The 22,192-nt window shown below is 43.7% G+C and overlaps 1 protein-coding gene across 1 annotated transcript in view; it reads right to left on the bottom strand.

Moving 5' to 3' along the window:
• CNBP (CCHC-type zinc finger nucleic acid binding protein) overlaps window positions 1-21,590 on the bottom strand; it is a 68,546-nt gene extending 46,956 nt beyond the window's left edge. Inside the window, exon 1 of the mRNA XM_034997890.1 lies at window positions 21,566-21,590. The gene's annotated coding sequence lies outside the window, so the exon portion shown is untranslated. The remainder of the gene's footprint in view (window positions 1-21,565) is intronic.
• Window positions 21,591-22,192: the final 602 nt, after the last annotated feature.

The following is a 22,192-nucleotide window of genomic DNA, read 5'->3' as shown; positions in this document are numbered from 1 at the left end:
AAAGAATAAGTTAAATTGGTATCTATTGACTTGGAGAAATATGCATGTCAAGTTTTTTTTTTTAAGTGATTTGTCGAGAAATGTGAATAATATATTCCATTAAAAACAAAAAGTATATATTTTATATATTGTTTATATCTGAAAGATAGAGAGAAAAATATGCATTGAGCACTCCAGGCTGTTAATATTTTTTACTTTGGGGGATGGAATTAGAGTAGGGCAGATACAATTTTTCTTTCACAAAATTCTTTATTATTTCACTTATAACAAATAAGCATGCATTGCCTTTGTAGTTCTTTCAAGTCTTAAAGAAAACTTAAGAATGACAAAGACTATAATAGTAAATATTTTGTAATATAACAGAATTAAAATATTAAATTGAATTCATGCTTGGATTACAACTGTATAGATGAAATATGCATGTGGATAAGGGCTGGTAAGGAGAACTCAAACAGGTTTTTAGAGTTTTTTAGAGTGTGGGAGTATGCATTCTTTTTTTTTAAACCTGTGAATGCTTGTGGGCAATAACTGGAATAGTTCTATTACGTAAAATATGCAAAATATGGATGCAGTGAACAAAGTATAAATAGAAATGCAAAAATTAAAATTGTTTAGTAAGGATGGTAGGCCTATGAATACATTTTTTTCAATTTCCCCAAACTTTATGTAATATTACACCATCTTAGGATAAAAAGTAACTCCTCCCCTCTAAAAAGCTAGGTTCTCCCTTTTTGGGGATTAATGACATAAGAACACAAATTTGTATCGTGCTACAACTACAGCTTTGTCACAGTATACCCCTATATGGGTAAGGGCTAGACAGGAAGAATGCTGAGATTGTTGAGGACTTTCTAATTTGTATTCCCTTTATTGTAATATTGCAAAAATACAAAGCGAGAGTAGAGGGAAAAGAGTTTTAACTTGTGCTTTTCCAGTTCCCAGAAGCTCAATCTTCTTTTTCAAGTTTTATATACAAAGTCTCTCCTAAATACAAGCTGATTGGGTCATCCCTGAAACACATTAACTCGAGCTGCTGACCTTTGGAAAGCAAATCAGAGACTATATCCAGAAAGAACTGTAATCAGGCTTGGCCACAGTGAGAGGTATTTAGGACGGAGGCTCACGCTCAGTTACAACCCAACCCTGGGGGGCCAGCGGGGTCACTGGAACATATGACAGCCACTGTGTAAAGGACATAAGCAGCAAGGATCTGAAACAGGCTGGTTTTTGGGAGAGAAGCACAGGACTTCTGGCAGTCTCTGCCAAGTGAGGGAACTGTGATTGGCCAGCAAGTGTTTTTGCTATATCTGAACATGGGGTGCAACTGAACATAATCCAAGCAGGTCACTTTTCCCTGCAACTTAAAAAAACAAAGTCAATCCTACATTTGATATGTTTCAAATCAGCTGGAGCAGAGGGCCTCTTAGGTGTTGAGAGAGGCTCAGGCCACTTCTTATTTGTTTTTCCAATATGAGGAAATATCAAATCAGATTTAAAAATTGTGGTATACTTTAAATGCTTAAATGATTAACACTTTGAACACACAAGCATTCCATTTATAATAGTGCTATTACAGAGATGACTACAGAATTTTATATGCATGTATGGAGATACATACATTTCCTTTTTGGAACACATAGGTATTTTTGAAAGTCAGGAGACGGGATAAGTTTGTTTTTAAATAGTGTATTAGCTACCTTTTCAAATAATATGTTCAGTATATGTTTATTTAACTCCTAGCAACTTTTTCAGGTAAAAAACATCTAAATTCAGCAAGAGATCTGATTGTTCATTTGAAAAGTACATATATTATGAAATTTTTATGTATATATGAATAATATATCAATCTATCTAACTACTCATAGTGTACTGCAGGTGTTCTGGTTTGATAAAGGAAGACAAATTCAAGGTAATATGATAAGTCTTCTTTTAATCCTGCCAGGGTGTCTCTGACTCATGCACACCCGTATATGGAGATGAGGCTCTTGGAGAATGCGCAACCTGGCCACCAGCCCATGTCAGGCCCTGCTATGAGACAGCAAGAGCGGCAGGGAGTGGATGAACCTATGGCACAAAATCAAAGGACTCATGTGGGTATTGCAGTTCTGTCATTTCTTGTGTTGACTCTGAGCCTATGTCCTCCACGCAAGATGGAGATAGTAATCAAACCTTGTTCACAGGGCTGTGGGGAAGAATAACTGAGGTAATACATAGGATGGTGCCTAGCACGGGGCTTAGCACCAGGGTTGCTCAAATGTTTGCTTCCTTGGACTGTCTCTCCCTGCTGGACATGAGAATTACCTTGGATGATGTATGTGAAAACAAATGTTGGTTATAATTAGAAACGGGTAACAGGGGCCCTGAATCTATGTCAAGACAGCGTGTCTGTTTGCATTGTAGATGGTAGTGATGGAGGTCTTTGACTGTGCTGCCTCCCAACTCCCAGAACAGGGACGTTAAGCTTCAAATGCTACGATTTTAACGTCCTTCTGAGCCCCTCCCTTTTGGGCAGTTGCCAGATCTAGCTAGCTTCTCAGAAGGGTTCCAGAAAGGCACAAGGCCAAACTTACAGGCAAGGAAGTATGGGTCACAGCTCTTGACACTCAATAAATACTTCAAGGCTGCATCCAAAGGTCCAGCAAGGCACCTGCCTGCTTCTTCTGACCTTACCTCCTACTCTCTCCTAGCTCTTCTTACACTTTAGTCACTCTGGCCCTCTTTCTGTCCCTAAAACATGTCAGGTTGAGTTTTAGTCAAGGTGTATTCCTGCCTCCTTCCTTTGTCCTTGTTCCCTCTTCCTAGAACATTCTTCCCCAGATCATCACATGGCCAGCTCCCTCTCATCATTTAAGTCTCCAAGAAGCTACCCCTCCAAGGAAGGCCTCTCCTGACTTCCTTAGCTAAAGTAGCCATCCCTCAACCCCTAGTCATGTTTTACCCTATTATATTATTTGACATTGCCTTATTTGCATATGTATTTATTATTTGATATCCCACAGGAGCAGGAGCACATCTGTCTTGTCCATACTGAATCCCCAGCACTTCTACACTAAAGAAACATTTGTTAAGTGAATGAATGAGTGAAAGCCTCTATAATAGCTTCACTGCAGAATGAATAGCTTCCTCCTGGGTGACCCATGGCAGTATATTTAATCAGTATGCAGTGCATATTTCGGTTGTGCTAGACTGGTACGTTGGTGGTCTCCAATGAAACACAGCATCCGGTATTCAAGCTCTTTTTAGTCCCTCACATATGAACTCCAGGCTTGACCATGTGACTTGCTTTTGCCAATAGGACATTAGCAAGGGTGATGCAAGCAGAAGCTTGATTAAATACTTGAATGCTGGTTTGTCCTCTTGGGATGCTATCTCTTGAGGTCCTGAGTTACCTTGTAAAGAGTTACCCTGATGAGGAGACTACATAGAGAGACAGGTGAGCCCAGCCAGCCCCCACTGTTCCAGCCATTCCAGCTGAAGTACTGGAAATGTGAGTGAAGAAGTCCCCTTGGACATTCCAGCCCCGGCAGATACCAGGTAGAACCACCTAGCTGAGCCCAGCCCAGACTGTAGAACCATGAGAAATAATAAATCATTATTTTTTATAAGTTTGGCATAGCTTTTTACACAGCAACAGGTAGCTGAAACACTAGTCTACCTTCCATTATAAATGGCTGTATATGAGTCTATTCCTAGACTGTGAGCCCAAGGCAAAGGGATGCAACATAATTATCTTTGCTTTTCCTGCTTTGCCTGGCATCCTGCACAAGCTAAGTCAATCTAAGACTCTTCATTCAAAGATTTGTTGAGCTTCTCTACATGCTAGTCTCTGCACCACCTGTGTGCAGATAGTTCTGTGTTTGTGTGTATGTATGTGTGTCAGAGATGGAGAAGGAGCCAAAAGAAGTAGTGAAGATTCACTCCCCAAACACTTCACAAGGGCAAAGATCATACCCAACTCCCAGCACGGCGGCCCAAGTGCAGGAGGCTGAACATCCGTGTCCAGAAAGGTCAAAAGAAAGGTCTATGGGGGCTCAGAGAGGGCATGACTAACTGCCACCCGAGACTTAGGGGGAAGACTTTACCCACCTCAGGAGCAGCTTTTGAGCTGAGCATCAGTGTTCCAGCCACTGTCCGAAAGCAGGGAAGTTGGCAAGGTGACTGCAGTCATTTGCTCATGTGATCTTAAGGCCACCAGGTGAAGGACCGCCATAGCTAGGCTACAATGAGTGCGCTCCCTGTGGACCTTCAAGCCACTCTGCCCTCTCCGTGACTCTGGAGGTTTGGGGGCCACATCCCCCCGACCCTGTGCCCTGGGCAGGCACACACCCATCCTACCTCCTGGGCCCCTTTTCCACAGCCCCAGCTGCTCTTTGGGGAAGGGATGGGGTGGGTCTGCCTCACCTTGAAGCTCATTCATGTTTTTAAAAACCAGATCAAACCCAACCCTACTCTATTTTCCTCCAAACCTATTTTGGTTTGGTATTCCTTTTTCCTCTTTTTTAAAAAAGATTTATTTATTTATTTTAGAGAGAGCATGCACACAGCGGGGAGGGGCAGAGGGAGAGGGAAAGATAGTCTTAAGCAGAGTCTGCGCTGAGCTCAGATTCAAACTTGGGGCTCGATCTCACAACCCTGAGATCAGGACCTGAGCCAAAACCAAGAGTCGGATGCTTAACCGAATGCACCACCCAGGAGCTCCTCTTTCTCTTTTTTTTCCCCCTTAGATGGAATTAAGTAAATTCAAAGTGATGACACAATTTATCTCAAAGAGATTAGAAGTGGTGATTGGTTATTTGAGAGTAAAAAAATAACTTTACAGTTACAAATAAATACATTAAAAAAATTTTAAATGGGAGGGAAAAGGGATTCTTTTACTCCTAAAATTTTTATTACAAAGAAATCTAGGGGCACCTGGGTGACTCAGTTGGTTAAGCGTCTGCCTTCAGCTCAGGTCATGATCTCTGGATCCTGGGATTGAGCCCCGAGTTGGACCCCCTGCTCAGTGGGGAGTCTGCTTCTCTCTCTGCTCCTCCTCCTGCTTGTGTTCTCTCTCTCTCAAATAAATAAATAAAATCATAAAAATAAATAAATAAATTAAATAAAAGATCCAACAATTAATAAGTGGCCATATTCACTGTGTGTGTGTGTGTGTGTGTATTTTCCTCAAAGTTTTGGAGGTAAGTCCAATTCTTCTACATAACCACTATAGCATTGTCGTACCTATGAAAATTAACTATAATTAGACAGAATCTTTGAACACAGGGCTTGGAGGAAGGAGATAAGACCTTTATCTCCATCTCTTATCTGGGAGCACAGAAAAGTCAGCCAGGGTGCTGGGCCAAATGTAGGGGGTGTGAACAAAAGGGCTTTCTGATCCTCAGGGACCTGGACAAATGTGTGAAGGTGGCATCATTCAAAGGTGTATTTAAAACCATATGGGGTGGGAGTGGCTCAGTTGGTTGATTTTGGGTGGCTCAGTCGGTTGATTTTGGCTCAGATCTTGATCTCATGGGTCATGAGATCAGAGCCCCTCATTGGGCTCCACGCTCAGCAGGGAGTCTGCTTGAGATTCTCTCCCTCTCCCTCATCCCTACCCCCACTTGCGCTCTCTCTCAAAAATAAATAAATAAATACATCTTTTTCTTAAAGATTTTTTTTAAACCATTTTGTGGGAGCTCCTCAGTCTCTGGATTCTGAGCATGTATAATTAACTGTGCATTAGTAAGCCCCAGGCCGACTTCATTGATGGGCCGCATGAAAATGACATGAAACACAGAAGTGAATAAGTCCTTGAGAGAAGAAACAAACTGTAGACACAAGTCATCTTTGCACACATGAGAGAGAAAAAGAAAGAAAGGATTCAGTGCAATTTCTGCTGTGAATAAACCCAGGTCTTCCTGGGGGAGATCTAGGTGGGGCAATTTGACTGAGGAAGGAAATGAGGCTCCAGGCAGGAGGAAATTCCTTACTGTGTTAAATTAATAAAGAATGCTGAACTAATACCTCACTCTTCCCACCTCTGCCCGCTCTGGCTATAGGGGATACTTCCTGCCCTGGAAGGCTTTTGAGAAACTTTGTGTGCATCTATGTCAGGATGAAGCCTACAGTCCTTACTCCTTTCCCCCACCCCCAAACACTCCCTCTCCACTCCCTACAGACTATTTTTCTTCATCTGAGTCCCTAAATGTCCTCATCCATATAATGGAGTGGGGACATCTGCTGGTAGGGCAGTTTTCAGGTAGGCTGTGTGGGGTGGCACAGGCAAACATGTCTGGCAGTGTCAGGCACAACAGAACAGGCCCTAAGTAAGTGCTGTCTGAATCATTTCCTGGAGAGCTCCCACCCTTGTGGAAACTACATTTCCCAAGCTCCCATATCAGTTGGCTCAAGACTGGGTTCAGCCAATGGGAGATGCTAGTGGGAGACTGACAGGTAGGAGGGAGGGAGAAGCCAGAGTCTATCTCCCTGCCTCCCTCAGCTTGGGGGTGGGATGGGAGCTGACTCTTCCTCTGTACAGGCCGTCCCTCTGTGGCCCCAGTGGCCCCCAGGTGTCCCCACCCATCAGTTCCCACAGATGACGCAGCCCCTGGGCTCTGGGAATACCACCTCTAGTCCTAGGGGCAGGAGAGGCTTCCTGCTGCTGCTGCTAATTTCTGCATTCCCTCAGTGCCTCCCCTCCTGCTTAGCTTCTCAGCTCTTCCATCACCTGTGTAACCAACTCCTTCTAGTAAATCCTGTCTGTTTTAAATAACTGCAGTGGTTTCGATTTTCCTGACCGGAGTCTGCCTGATACACATGGTAATTTTTTTTTTTTTTAAAGATTTTATCCATTTATTTGCCAGAGAGAGAAAGAGGCGGGGGATGGGGGGGAGGGGAGGAGGGGAGTGGCAGGCTGAGGGAGAAGCAGGCTCCCCGCTGAGCAAGGAGCCCAATGCAGAGCTCAATCCCAGGACCCAGAGATCCATGACCTGAGCTGAAGACAGCCGCTTAATCGACTGAGCCACCCAGGCATCCCCACATGGTAATTTTTTTAAACTAACTATGCATTAAAGGATTAACTCAGTAGGCTTGGGGTGCTCAAACCCTGCACAAGCCACAGAAAGGACTGGCCCTTGGTTGGCTCTGGGAGATAACCTTTAAACCTTTGGAATATCCTGCCTGGTAAGAGTATCTTTCTATACTCAGGGCCTTGGGTCACACCAGATAGATTATGCTAACAACATGACTTAGGGTGAATGCCTGTTTTCAATTGCCTGGGGCCTTGGCCACGTTTCAGTCTGACTTGATTGGGGCTGGGGAGTGGTTGTGGACACTGAATACCGGTGGTCAGTCATGCCAGAGCTCCAGGCCTACACAACTGACCCTCAGTGAAAACCCTGGACATCGAGGCTCAGATGGTTGGCAACATTTGTGTGTATTGTCACACGTCATCGCTGGGAGAAGTCAGCTCTGTCTGTAAGGCTCCCCTGGGTGAGGACAACTGGAAACACACACCTAGTCTCTCCTAGACTCTGCCTCATGCACTTTTTCCTTTGCTGATTTTAAACTTTTATTCTTTTGCTGTAATGAACTGTAACCACAAGTAGAACAGCTTTTCTGAGTTGCATGTCTTTCTAGCAAATCAAAAACTTGAGGGTGGTCCAGGGGACCCCCAACACACCAATTATAAAGGAATCATTTTTCACAAACAAAATGTCAGGGTCCCCAGAATTTTTTTTTTTTTTAAGATTTTATTTATTCATTTGAGACACAGAGATAGAGAGAGAGAGCATGAGCAGTGGGACAGGCAGAGGGAGAGGAAGAAGCAGACTCCCCACTGAGTCAGGAGCCCAACGCGGGGCTCGATCCCAGGACCCTGGGATCATGACCTGAGCCGAAGGCAGACACTCAACCCTCTGAGCCACCCAGGCGCCCCTAGGGTCCCCAGAATTTAAGTAACTAACCCAAAGTGAATGCAGGTTCTACCTGACTCTAAAGGCCTACCTCCTGTTACCGTGCCACACTGTCTCTCGTAAGTGAGAAATGTGGATGCAGAAAGACCACTTGATTGAAAATTTGAAGTAAAGATGCTATTAAGGCCTCTTCTGGCTCCAACAGTTTATAAATCTGTAAATTAATAAACACCCCATTGAACTCTTAGACGAAGCAATTATTTGCTTGCCAGGGAGCGACTAGAGAAGGTTTGTATGGGCAAGGCAGGATGGAGCTGCAGAGTGAAGGAGGGCTGGACAGGAATGAAACAGGGTGGAAGCTACTGAAGAAGTCCAGGACTAAGGTGTGGCAGTGGACAGGGAGGGACACGGTGGATTCAAGTGACCATGCAGGAAATGGTCTATTGGACCTCTTGGCTGGGAGCCTTATTTTCCACCCCTCCCCCACATTGGTGGTGTCCTAGGTGACCCCCCTTTCAAAAAACGAGATTGGCTAATTAAAGCCAGACGCAGGCATCCTCTTTGATTGCTCCCTTTCCCTTGCCTCACTCACCCACAGCAGATCATGTTGATTCTGCTTCCAAAACCTTTCCTACGTGGGTCCCTTTCTCTCTCTCCACATTGTCTACCTCAGCCCAGCCGAACACTACCTCTTGCCTTTGCACTGGCTGTCCCCTCCCCCCATCCTTTCTCATCCCTCTGGTTTCATCCAAAATATGGGCTTCTCAAAGAAGTCTCCCCTGCCCACCCCAGGGAGAGGAGGCCCATGCTCCTGTTCTCTCCTACAGAATCCTCTTTTTGAGGGGTGCCTGGGTGGCCCGGTTGTTGGGCGTCTGCCTTCGACTCGGGTCATGGGTCCTGGGATGGAGCCCCACATCGGGCTCCCTGCTCCCTGGGAGGCCTGCTTCTCCCTCTCCCACTCCCCCTGCTTGTGTTCCCTCTCTCGCTGTCTCTCTCTGTCAAAAAATACATAAAATATTTTTTTAAAAATCCTCTTTTTGTCTTCATTCACGGGGTTTCTTACTCTAACAAGTAGCATTTGTTGAGCCTACTTACTATGTGCCAGATAAATCCTATTTTACATTAATTTTCAAGCTAAGGAAACAAGTTTTAAACTACTGTGTCAGCTAGAGCGTGGGCATCAAGAGGGCAGAGATCTTGCCTGTCCTGTTTGTTGTGGATCCCCAAAGCCAAGCATACAGCCTGGTTCATAAGGATGAACTCTGCATATATTTGCTGAAGAGACAGTGAAGAATGTAGATGGATTGGATGTGGAGAATGAGGGGAAAGAAGATGTCAGGATGGTTCCAGGTTTCTGGATTATGCAACTGGGAGGTGCCATTAACCAGGTGAGGAGCCATGCAGAGACAGCCAACAGGTATACTGGAGACAGGGGAATCGGTTGGGTTAGGGAATGTGGCATTGAGAAGTCAGCTATTATGTTGCCCTGGGTCTGGAGCTGTTTTGGGTGGTGGATGTGGATTTATGAGTGGTCAGCACGTAGGTAGTAAATGGAGTCTGGAGGTAATTGAGATCACCCAAGGAAGTATGTTGAGTGAGATGAGAAGGCCTAAGGCAGAGCCTTAAGCAATGTCAACATCTAATGTGAGAAGAAAGCATCTAGCAAAACAGCAGCTAAAAAATTAAGTGGGAAACCAAGGTAGTGTGACCCCTCTCCCCCACAGAAGCCACGTAAAAAGACAAGGGGGTGCAATGTAGTATCTACAGGTATTACTGGGCTGGAGTATACTTTCTTTTGGTCTGTCTTCTCGGCCTGCACAATATTTTAAAACACTTTGAGTTTGTTGCTACTTTTAAAAATAAGAGTATTTCTTTTGAAATCTCTCTTCCAGGGGTGCCTGGGTGGCACAGTTGATTGGGCATCCCCTCTTGGTTTCAGCTCCAGGTCGTGATCTCCGGGTCGTGAGATCAAGCCCCGCACTGCACTCAGTGCAGAGTCTACTTGAGATTCTCTCTCCCTCTCCCTCTGCCCCTCCCACTCATGCTCTCTCTATTTACTTGAGAGAGAGAGAGTGTGTGCATGGAGAGGGGGCAGGCAGAGGGAGAGGGAGAAGCAGGCTCCCCACTGAGCAGGGAGCCTGGCACGGGGCTCAATCCCAGGACCCTGAGATCATGACCTGAGCTGAAGGCAGATGGTTAACTGACTGAGCCACCCAGGTGCCCCAAATAAATCAATCTTTAAAAAAAAGAAAAGAAATCTCTATTCTAGTTTCCCTGGAAAAGTCACAATATGGGGCCATTCTGGGCCTGAACTCCTGCATGCCAAAAGCCAGATGCATTGAGTCATGACTGCCCCATTAGCTGAGGTGTGTGCTCTCCTCTCTGTCTCAGTCTCCACCTATCCCTGTTGCGTCCCTAACACTGGAGGCCTAGCAGATGTCATTCACCATCTGTCTTAGTCAGCATGGGCTGCTATAACAAAATACCACAGACTGCGTGGCTTACATCATAGACATTTATTTCTCAGAATTCTGGAGGCTGAAAGTCTAAGATGAAGATGCTGGCAGACTCAGTTCCTAGTGGAAGCCTGCTTCCTGGCTTGCATACAGCCACCTTTTTGCTGGGTGCTCACATGGCCTTTCCTTGGTTCTTATGCATAGAGAGATATCTCTCTTTCTCTTTTTATAGGGCACTAATCCCATCATGAGGGTCCCAGCCTCCTGACCTAAACTAAATCTTTTTTTTTTACTTTATTTATTTATTCGACAGAGAGAGACACAGCGAGAGAGGGAACACAAGCAGGGGGAGTGGGAGAGGGAGAAGCAGGCTTCCCGCTGAGCAGGGAGCCCGAGGCAGGGCTTGATCTGGGATCATGACCTAAGCCGAAGGCAGACGCTTAACGACTGAGCCACCCAGGTGCCCCCTAAACTAAATCTAGTATAATCACATTTAGGGTTAAGGCTCCAACATATTAATCTTGGTTGGGGAGGGGCACAAACATTCAGCAATGACACCATCTCTCTCTCTCTTTTTTTTAAGAATTTATTTATTTACTTGACAGAGAGAGAGAGAGAAAGCACAAGCAGGGGGAGCAGAAGAGGGAGAAGCAGGCTCCCTGCTCAGCAGGGAGCCCGATGCGGGGCTCGATCCCAGAACCCTGGGATCATACCCAAGCTGAAGGCAGATGCTTAACCGATGGAGCCACCCAGGCACCCCCTATGACACCATCTCAATTGCATTATTGCTTTTCTTCTAATAGAGTCAAAAGAAAGGAGAGGATTTCTTTTTTTTTTTTAAGATTTTTATTTATTTATTTGACAGAGACAGAGACAGCGAGAGCAGGAACAAGCAGGGGGAGTGGGAGAGGGAGAAGCAGGCTTCCCGCTGAGCAGAGAGCCTGATGTGGGACTCGATCCCAGGACTCTGGGATCATGACCTGAGCCAAAGGCAACCGCTCAACGACTGAGCCACCCAGGCGCCCAAAGGAGAGGATTTCTTAAATGTATGTTTCTGAGAGTAGGAAAACAAAATATAGACTGAGACAGTCAGGCATTTCTTGAAAAATGGGAGGGAGCATATTTCTTAATGAAATGCCTTCTCTGCCTATGAGATTTCTTTTTTTTTTTTTTAAAGATTTTATTTATTTATTTATTCGAGAGAGAGAGAATGAGAGAGAGCACATGAGAGGGGGAGGGCCAGAGGGAGAAGCAGACTCCCCGCCGAGCAGGGAGCCCGATGCGGGACTCGATCCAGGGACTCCAGGATCATGACCTGAGCCGAAGGCAGTCGCTCAACCAACTGAGCCACCCAGGCGCCCTGCCTATGAGATTTCTAAGATGGTCCCAAGGATTCTTGCCTGCTGGGCTCATGCCCTTGTGTCATCCCCTCCCTTTGAATGTGGGCTGGACCATTACTTGATTCTACTCAGTAGAGTATAACAAAGGATGTTTTATAATTACAGTCTTTCATATCTGGCTTAGATTTTTTTTTAAGATTTTATTTATTTATTTGACAGAGAGAGAAAGCAAGTGGGCACCAGCAGAGGGAGCGGCAGGGGGAGAAAGAAGCAGGCTCCCCACTGAGCAGGGAGCCCAAAGCGAGGCACCATCCCAGGATCCTGGGATCATGACCTGAACCCAAGGCAGACACTTAACTGACTGAGCCACCCAGGTGCCCCACTGGCTTAGATTTTTAAACCATGTTTGTTTTTTGTTTTTAAAAGATTTTTATTTATTTATTTGAGAAAGAGAGACGGAAAGAGAGCACAAGCAGGGGGAGTGGCAGAGGGAGAGGGAGAAGCAGGCTCCCCACTGAGCAGGGAGCCCGACGTGGGGCTTGATCCCAGGACCCTGGGACCATGACCTGAGCCAAAGGCAGACGGTTAACCGACTGAGCCACCCAGGAACCCTCACTTCTGTAATTAGATTATAAAAATTATGACTTTTACCTTGCTAGCAGACTCTCTATATTGCCTTCTTGGTTTGCACACTTTGAAGAAGTAAGCTGACATTTTGGAGAGGCCCACATGTCAAGGGACTGGCGATGGTCTCAAGCCAAGAGTACACAGGGAACTGAATCCTGCCTACAATCATGCTGGAAGAGGATCTTTCCCCAGTCGAGCCTTCAGATGAGACCCCAGCTTTTGTGCAACCTTATGACAGACCTGAAGTAGAGGACCCAGGTAGCTATGCCCAAATTCCTACCCACAGGAACTGTGAGATAATAAAGGTATTTTTTTATTTTAATTGTGATAAAAGTACATAACATAAAACTTTACTATCTTAACCATTTTTAAGCATACAGTTCAGTTGTTTTAGCTATATTCACATTGTTGTGCAACAGATCTCTAGAACTTCTTTGTTTTGTAAACTGAAACTCTATATCCACGAAACAACAACTTCCCATTTCTCCTTCATCCCAGCCCCTGGTAACCACCACTCTACCTTCTGTCTTTATGAATTTGACTGTTTTAGATGACTTACACAAGGGGAATCAAACAGCATTTGTCTTTTTGTGACTGGCTTACTTCATGTAGCATAATGTCCTCAAGGTTCACCTGTGTTGCATCGTACATCAGTATTTCCTTCCTCTTTAAGCCTGAATCATATTCCATCCTATTAATAGACTATCTATCCATTTTTGTCTATCCATTCATCCATCAATGCATACTTGGGTTGCTTCCACCTTTTGGCTACTATGAATAATGCTGCTATAAACATTGTGTATAAATTTCTCTTCAAGATCCTATTTTCTGTTCTTTCGGATATACACCCAGAAGTGGGATTACTGGATCATAGGTAATTCTGTTTAATTTTTTCAGGAACCGCCATACTGTTTTCTACAGCAGCTGTGTCATTTTACATTCCCACTGGCAGTGCATAAGGGTTTCAATTCCTCCACATTCTTGCCAACACTTGTTTTTCTGTTTTGGGGTTTTTGGATTTTTTGATAGTGGTTGCCCCAAAGTGCATGAAGTGGTATCTCACTTCATGTGTATTGTTTTAAGCAGCTAAGTTTGGGGTGATTCTTATGTAGCAGGAGATAAGTAATATACCACTTCATTTTGTGAGTTCCAAGAAGGGAGTAGTTATTGGTTTCAAACGTAGCTTAAAGGTTGAGCAAGAGGAGAACTGAAACAAAAGCTCCTGCAGTCATCACAGAACAAAGGTAGAGACCTTGGACACAGCAGACTCCGTGGGTGGAGATGGGGAGAGGTGGGTGGGCAGTGGCAAGCAAAGAAGAGTAAGGGCAACTTTTTAAGGAGTCATCTATGTAATTTTTTTAAAAGATTTTATTTATTTATTTATTTATTTATTTGAGAGAGAGAGAGCACGGGGTGAGGAGCAGAGGGAGAGGGACAAACAAACTCCGTGCTGAACATGGAGCCAGACAGCCAGATGGCCAAATGCAGGGCTCGATCCTACAACCCTGAGATCATGACCTGAGCTGAAATCAAGAGTTGGCCACTTGGGCACCTGGGTGGCTCAGTTGGCTAAGCCACTGCCTTCGGCTCAGGTCATGATCCTGGAGTCCCAGGATCGAGTCCCGCATCGGGCTCCCTGCTCAGCAGGGAGTCTGCTTCTCCCTCTGACCCTCTCCCTTCTCATGCTCTCTCTCTCTCATTCTCTCTCTCAAATAAATAAAATCTTTAAAAAAAAAAAAAAAGAGCTGGCCACTTAACCAACCGAGCCAACCAGGGGCTCCAGGAGTCATCTATATAATTTTTATGGATTGTCAATGATTTTCCTGAGAGGGTGAGATAAATGGAAGGGGGTGGTAGTCAGAAGGAGGGTTTTATTCTCTTTTCCTTTTTAAAATAGGAAAGAATTGATTATGTTTAAATACCTATGGCACCTATGACAGGTAGGACTGGAACCCAACCCGAATGGCTCCTGAGCTTGCACATTTACCAAAATCTTTTGCTCAATTGCCCAAGTCTGAAGCAAAATAAAAAAAAAAAAAAAAACAAGACAGTATAAACCAGCAATGTTCTAATTTTTTTTTCTTTCTCTCTGATGGCTATTCTGAGTGCTTTTTGGGTGATATATATCAAATATTTAATTATTTCAAGGATTCTTTCTCTCTCTCTCTCTTTCTCTCTCTCTCTTTCCCCCTCTCTCCCTCCTCTTGGTGCTTCTGTTTGGCTGGGGTGCAAATACATGCTTAATCTGTCTCTTGGGCAATCCAGCTCCATGCCCTTCCTTCCCAACACACCAACTCTTGTTCAAGTCTCTTCCAAGCAAAGCATAATGTATAGTAGATCCCCAATGACATTTTTTGAAAGAGAAAATGAAATCACCCCTGTGGCTGAACTTCCTGGGGGTTCCTGGGTCAAAGGTCCTTCACAAACTGCACCATAAACACCCCCAGGGCAATGCCAGAACCAAGTCCTTGCACATGAAATGTGTTCCTGCTTTATTCACACAAGTGTGATTTGTGTACACTCCACCACATCATGCATCAGTATTTTAGCTGTTTATGCAAAGGCAGACTTGTTCTGGGGGCCTTCTGACTATAGAATCATCAGACCCCAGCACAAGCCAATGTTTACTGGGCCCAGGCGTTATGGGTTGTGTAAAGCAGTCACTGAGGGGTGGGTGCAGGTCTCAGAGCTTATCATAGATACTCCCTTTGGATATACTGGAAGGTCATTATTCTTCAGTCTGATGGGTGGAGATGTTCTAACCCTTTCTATTCATGGTCATCAGCTTCTGATGAATCACTAATAAGTATTCAGCTACTCCACTTTTCCTGCAGATGCTGCTTCTCCTCCTACTTTGCAGTGACAGGAAATCATCTCTCAATAACCTTGAAGTTTTGCTGCAGGCCTACTTGACTTTCAGCTGGCTCACAGTCACATGCTCAGAGAAGAGCAACATGGGTGTTAACTTGTTGCTTGGGAACCAAGGGTCCCCAAGAAGCTGAGTAGAGCCCTCAGACTCCCAATCCAGGGCTCTGTCATCGCACACACAAAAATCACGCATTTGCACATGGACACCGATTTGACCTTAGATGTTACATCATTTTTTTTTTCAGTAAACCATCAGTGATCAATGTGAAGTAATTTATTACAGAAAAAGAATAAATGTGAAAAAAAAGAACAAATGGGGAATTGCTTAGATGAAGGCTGGAATCTAGGCTCTGTCATTCATTCATTCAGCTGCTATTACTGCACACCTACTATGTACCAGTTGCCAGGGACAGGGCACTCAAGGAGCTGCCTTAGCAGCTAAAGGTGGAGAGGTGACAATAAACAAGTGTGATGGCTAATTTTATGTGTCAATTTGACTGGGTCATGGGGTGCCCAGGTGTCTGGTCAAGCATTTTCTGGGTCTTTCTGTGAGTGTTTGGATGAGATTAACATTTAAATCAGTAGACCAAGTAAAGCAGATTGTCCTCCTCAATGTGGGTGGGCCTCATACAATCAGTTGAAGGCCTGAATAAAACAAAATTGCTGACTAAGAGAGAACTACACTTGCCTGATTGCCTTCAAACTGAGGTATCAGGTTTTCTTCTGCCTTTGGACTTGAATCGAAACATTGGCACTTCCTAAATCTTGAACCTGTCAGTCTTCAGACAGGAACTACACGACCAGCTCTCCTGATTCTCAGACCTTTGGACCTGGACTATAACCAAATCATCAGCTCTCTTGAGTCTTCAGATTGCCGACTCACCCTACAGATTGTGAGACTTGCCCACTTCCATAACTGCATGAGTGAATTCCTTTTAGTAAATCAATTTCTCTCTCTCTCTCTCTACACACACACACACACACACACACACACACACACACACACACACCCTGTTGTTTCTGTTTCTCTGGAAGATCCTGACAAATACAGCAAGCAAATCAATGACAATCTGACAGTAATAAACTGCCATGATGAACATAAAACAAGATCATGGAAAAGAGAGGGGTGGTACTTTAGCTGTGGAGGTCAGGACCCCTTCTCTGAGGAGGTGGCCTTTCAGCTGAACCAGAGTGGGAGAGCAACAGCCATGTAAAAGATGTGGGGAGATGATTGGGCAAAGGCCCTGTGGTAGGCGGGATGGTGGAGAGCTGGAGGGACAGAAAGAAAACCAGTATGCCTGGAGGGGAGCATGGTGGGAGAGGGAGGCAGGATATAAGGCATTAGAGATTCATAGGCCATAGAGAGCAGTTTGGATTTTATTCCAAGTGCAAGGGGAATCCTTTGGAAGGTTTTAAGGAGGAGTGTAACACTCTGGCTGCTTGCATTCCTAGCTTGCTGTATCATCTTGGGCAAATGAATATACCTCTCTGAACTTTAGTTTCCTGACACTGTTGTGAGGATCAAATGAGATCACACAAGAGAGTGAGTTAGAACTGTGCCTGGCCCAAAGAAGTAGCTATAGAAACGTCAGTTTCTTTTGCTGGTTGTTCACTAGGGGCAATGACTGGTAAACTGGTAAAAAAAACAAACTGGAGAAGTGGAACTGACATGAACTTTCTGGAAGGCAGTATCAGCACATCCTTTGACAAGGGGCTACCTCCCTTGTGGCCTAGGGAAACAAAGAGAAACAGAGACAAAATGTATACCGAAGATGTTTGTCACAATGTCATTTACACATGGAAAAACTGGAAACAACTAAATGTCTGGGGTTAGGGGTGGTTTAAAGGCACTTTGGTGGGCGCCTGGGTGGCTCAGTCAGTTAAGTGTCTGCCTTCAGCTCAGGTCATGATTCCAAGGTCCTGGGATCGAGTCCTGCATTGGGCTCCCTGCTCAGTGGGGGCCTGCTTCTCCCTCTGCCTGCTGCTCCCCCTGCTTGTGCACACTCTATCTCTCTCTCTGACAAATAAGTAAAATCTTTAAAAAAAAAAAGAAAGAAAAAGAAAAAAGGAATAGTTAATTTTCTACTTCTCATTTTACTTTGCTGTATTGTCCCAAGGTTTCCTCCCCGCCAAATATATATGCTTTTTTTTTTCTCTAATTGGAAAAAAAAAGAAATATATTACATTACCTGGGAAATGCCTCTTGCTAAATTCAGGAATAATTTATAAATAGAACTGTGTTAGGATGCTTGGAAGAAATGGTGTAAGGAACGCATATCTAGGAGGCTGACTGATTCCCCAGGTCATCTAATAACTATGTGTTCAGCACAAACTTTCCTAGAGGTGGCTTCTTCCAGAGACTTCCTTTCAGTTGATGGCTTGGGGTTCAGGAGAAGAAGCAGCAGTCTTTGGCAACCTGGGAACCTAGTTTTGAATGCCAGCTCTGTCATTCAGTAGATGTGTATCCTTTGGCAATGTATGTAACTTCTCTGAGATTCTGTTTTTGTGACTGTAGGAGCAGTCATGTTTACTTTGACCTTTCTTTGGATGGGTTAAGGATAAAATACATGAAGTGTCTGTCTTCCGGTGAGTCCTTGATAAATGCTAGCTCTTATACTGTGATCCTCCTGCCCCAATATTGATCATACCTTATTATAGTGTAGCCCTTTACAGTTTGCAAAGGTGTGTGGGGAGTTATGTTCATTATCTGATCCTGAAAAAAGTCTAATTTTTATTAAGATAATACCTTACCTGTATAGAGTACTTGCTATGTTTATAAGAATTATATAATAGTGGGTGCTCAGTAAGTGCTGAATGAATGAATGAATGAATGAATGAATGCTTTCAAAGGTGGGTATAAGCAGAGAAAAAATAGTGGACTGCTTCATTGACTGGGGAATTCATTCTATGAGGCTAGATGCTGCCCCTAAAGCAAAGGTATCTCTGAATCTCCCTGTTATATTGAGGGGACCTTCAGGGCAGGCCAGGGTTCTGAAACTGCCCTGAGTCATTTTGGTGGACGCCAGAGACTGGTGTCCTGCTCTTGTCAAAAGACCGGGGAAGGGCCTTTTTCCTGCTCTGACTTGTGAAAAACTAGGGGTAAAAAGAGAGAGAGTTGGTGCCACCTGGAGGGTGAGAGTAGGCACCCCAGAGGAAGGCTAGAAAAATTCTTATAACAAAACACTTCTTTTAGTTCAGGGGCACAGGTGGGGTGGTGGTGGTAAGAACGTACCCTAAAAATAAGCTCTGCTTTTTAAAAATTAAACTATTATTGAGATAATTATAGATTCATGAGCAGTTGTAAGAAATAATACAGAGAAATGCCATGTATCCTTTTTTTTTTTTTTTTAAGATTTTTATTTATTTATTTGAGAGAGAATGAGAGACAGAGAGCACGAGAGGGAAGAGGGTCAGAGGGAGAAGCAGACCCCCTGCTGAGCAGGGAGCCCGATGCGGGACTCAATCCCAGGACTCCAGGATCATGACCTGAGCCGAAGGCAGTCGCTTAACCAACTGAGCCACCCAGGCGCCCTGCCATGTACCCTTTAACTAGTTTCCCCCAGTGGTAACATCTTGTAAAACTATACTACATAGGGCACCTGGGTGGTGCAGTTGGTTAAACATCTGACTCTTGGTTTCAGCTCAGGTTGTGGTCTTGGGGTCGTGGGATCAAGCCTCAGCGCAGAGTATGCTTGAGATTCTCTCTTCCTCTGCCCCTCCCACTCATTCTCGCTCTTTCTCTCTCTCTCTAATAAATTAATAAAGCTTTAAAAAAAATTATAGTATATAGATCAGTTGAACAGAATCTAGAGTCCAGAAATAAACCCATACATTACTATCAATTGATTTTTGACAAAGGCAACAACACAATTCAATGGGTGAAAGAATAGTCTTTTTGACAAACGGTGCTGGGACAACTGGATAACCACATGCAAAAAAATGAAGTTGGACCCCCCCCCCACCTCACACCATATACAAAAACTAAAATGGGCCATAGACCTAAAATTTAAGAGATAAAACTATAAAACTCTTAGGAAAAAACATAAGGATATATCTTCATGACCTTGGCTTAAGCAGTAATTTCTTATATATGGACAGCAAAAGAACAAGTAGCAAAAGAAAAAATAGATAAACTGGACCTCATCAAAATAAAAAAAAAACAAAAAAAACTTTTCTTCTTCAAAGGACACTGTAAAAAAAGTGAAAAGACAACTCATAGAATGGAAGAAAATATTTGCAGATTGTAAGTCTGATAAGGATCTAGTATCCAGAATATATAAAGAAATCTTACAATTCTACAATTTAAAAAAACCCAATTTTAAAATGAGCAAAGGATTTGATTAGACAACTCTTCAAAGAAAATATACAAATGGCTGTAAGCACCTGAAACGTCATTAACCATCAAGGAAGTACAAAACCACAAAGAGATACACCTTCACACCCACTAGGATGGCTATAATCAAAAAGATAATAATAAGTGGGGTGCCTGGGTGGCTCAGTTGGTTAAGCGACTGCCTTCGGCTCAGGTCATGATCCTGGAGTCCCTGGATTGAGTCCCGCATCGGGTTCCCTGCTCCGCGGGGAGCCTGCTTCTCCCTCTGTCTCTCTCTGTCTCTCATGAATAAATAAATAAAATCTTAAAAAAAAAAAGATAATAATAAGCATTAACAAGATGTGGAGAAATTGGTGGTGAATTGAAATTGCTAGTGGAAATATGAAGTGGTGCCAATGCTTTGGAAAATAGGCAGTTTCTCAAAAAAGTTAAATAGTTATCATATAACCCAGCATTTGTACTCCTAGGTATACACCCAAGAAAAATAAAAACATATGTCACATGAAAACTTGTATACAAATGTTCAAAGCAGCATTATTCATGAAAGCCAAAAAGTAGAAACAACCCAAATGTCCATAAACTAATGCAAGATAAACAAAATGTGGCATATCCATAAAATGGAATATTACTCAGCAATAAAAAGGAATCAAGTGCTGATTCATGCTACGACATAGGTTGAACTCTGAAAACATTATGCTAAGTGAAAGAAGCCAGACACACAAAAGGCCACATATTGTATGATTCCATTTATATGAAATATCCAGAAGAGGCAGATCCACTGAAACAGGAAGTAGATTAATGGTTGGGGAAGGGAGGGGAGTGAGGAAAGCTAATGGATACCACGTTCTTCTGGGGGTGATGAAATGTTCTAGAATTAGTGGTGATGGGTACACAACTCTTTGAATATACTAAAAACCACTGATTTGTATATTTAAAAGGGTGAATTTTATGTGGTAATATACCTCAATTTTTTAAACTAATAAAATTAATAAAAAGTAATATCACAACCAGTATACTGATATTGATACAATCTACCAATGTCATTCAGATTTTCCTAGTTTCTCTTGTACTTTCAGTACTCTGTTTCTACAAAGGACTTAGCAGTTATCCTGAAGAATATATATTAACATTTAAAAATAATAAAAAGCCTACAACTTTATATATATATATATATACATAAAAGCCCATAGTTAGAGATGGAGTCACCACCCACAATTCTTATTCTCAGAAAGGTATTGTACTTTTTGGCCTTGGTATATAGTTTTATAGAATTAATATAAAGACATAAAAGGATATTTTAGCCCAATACAATTCATCTGTATTTAGCCCAATTCATCTGTATTTCACCCTCTTAACATTAACAATCCAAATTTCTGAGGTTCTTTTCTGCTTTTTAACCACAAGGCATATTCATTTCACCTTAATTGTGAACACTTTTACACTCTGCTTTTCTCGTTTAATGTCTCATTTATTTTAAGAAGTTTGCATATTGCCTCCCAAGTCATCAGAAATATTCCTTTATAAAGGGCAAGGAATATTTCATCTGATAGATCTACCATAATTCCCTTAACCATCCCATTATTGCTGGACATTTAGGGTGTTTCCAATTATCTTACTGCAAACTGCTGCAGTGGGCAAGTTTATTTTCTTTTGGATGATTTCCACCGGATAAGGGGTGGTGTTACTGGTTAAGGATTTTGAGCATCTTTCTGGCTCTTGACAATTTCACGTTGGCGCAAGATCTTCCTTCGCTCTCCCTCTAGCCCCTAGCCTCAGCCTCAGCAAAGCCTAACCCTAGAGTCTGGCCCCTCCCCCTAATTCCACTCCTCCGCTATGCTGTTACTCCCTCTTTCAGTTATGGGCCTCTGCCCCACCCCCTGCCGCTCCTCTCCACCACTGGCTCACCAGGGCTCCTTCTCCTCGCCTGACTTCGGGCAGCCCCCTCCCCAGGCAAGCTGGTGCCTGACACGCATTGCAGCGCTCGGCTATCCTGACTCGGGTTTGCCGTAGCCAAATGCAGTTTGGCACGCTGGCACGCACCATCCTTACCTTAGCCTCAGGGTGTCCCGCGCAGGTGCCCAGGAAGACAAACTGTGGTGACGTTTCTTTTCCCCCTTTCAGTCCATTCCCGCCTCCAGCACTAGGGCGGTGCATCTAGTAGGCGATCGATAAATATCTAAAGTATTTTAAAAGCACATTGAAGTTTCTATGCTGGTTTTTTACTTTAGATCCCTGAAAGTTAATAAAGTACAAAACAATCTGCACCAGGATTAGATGTGATTGGGGGTGGGTGGGCAGATATGAATTATTAAGATAAAGTTAATGCATTTCATGCATGAAAGTTCATTTATTCAACAAGAATTGACTGAGCACCTACTATATACCAACATTAACTACGGCAGTGAATAAAAGACAATAAAATCAATAAAGTAAAAATACTTTAGATGGTGATTCGAGCTTGGGAGAAAAATCAGGCAAGGTAAGGAGACTGAAAGTGAGGGCGCCCCAGAAGCTGACAATAGTAACAGGTAACAATTGGGTGTCTACTGCGGGCCAGCGTGCTAGGGACCTCACCTTCGAAAGCCCGTTTAAACTAACGCCACAATGCAGTGAGGGAGGAACCACCGCTCCCATTGCACGGATAAGGAGGACGTAAGGCGCAGAGCTGGGGTGCAC

The sequence above is a fragment of the Mirounga leonina genome, unplaced genomic scaffold (genome assembly GCF_011800145.1).
Source record: "Mirounga leonina isolate KUSES-001 unplaced genomic scaffold, KU_Mleo_1.0 Mir_94, whole genome shotgun sequence".
Taxonomy (NCBI): Eukaryota; Metazoa; Chordata; class Mammalia; order Carnivora; family Phocidae; genus Mirounga; species Mirounga leonina.
The sequence above is the reverse complement of the archived record's forward strand: the minus strand, read 5'-3'. Positions and strand labels throughout refer to the sequence as shown.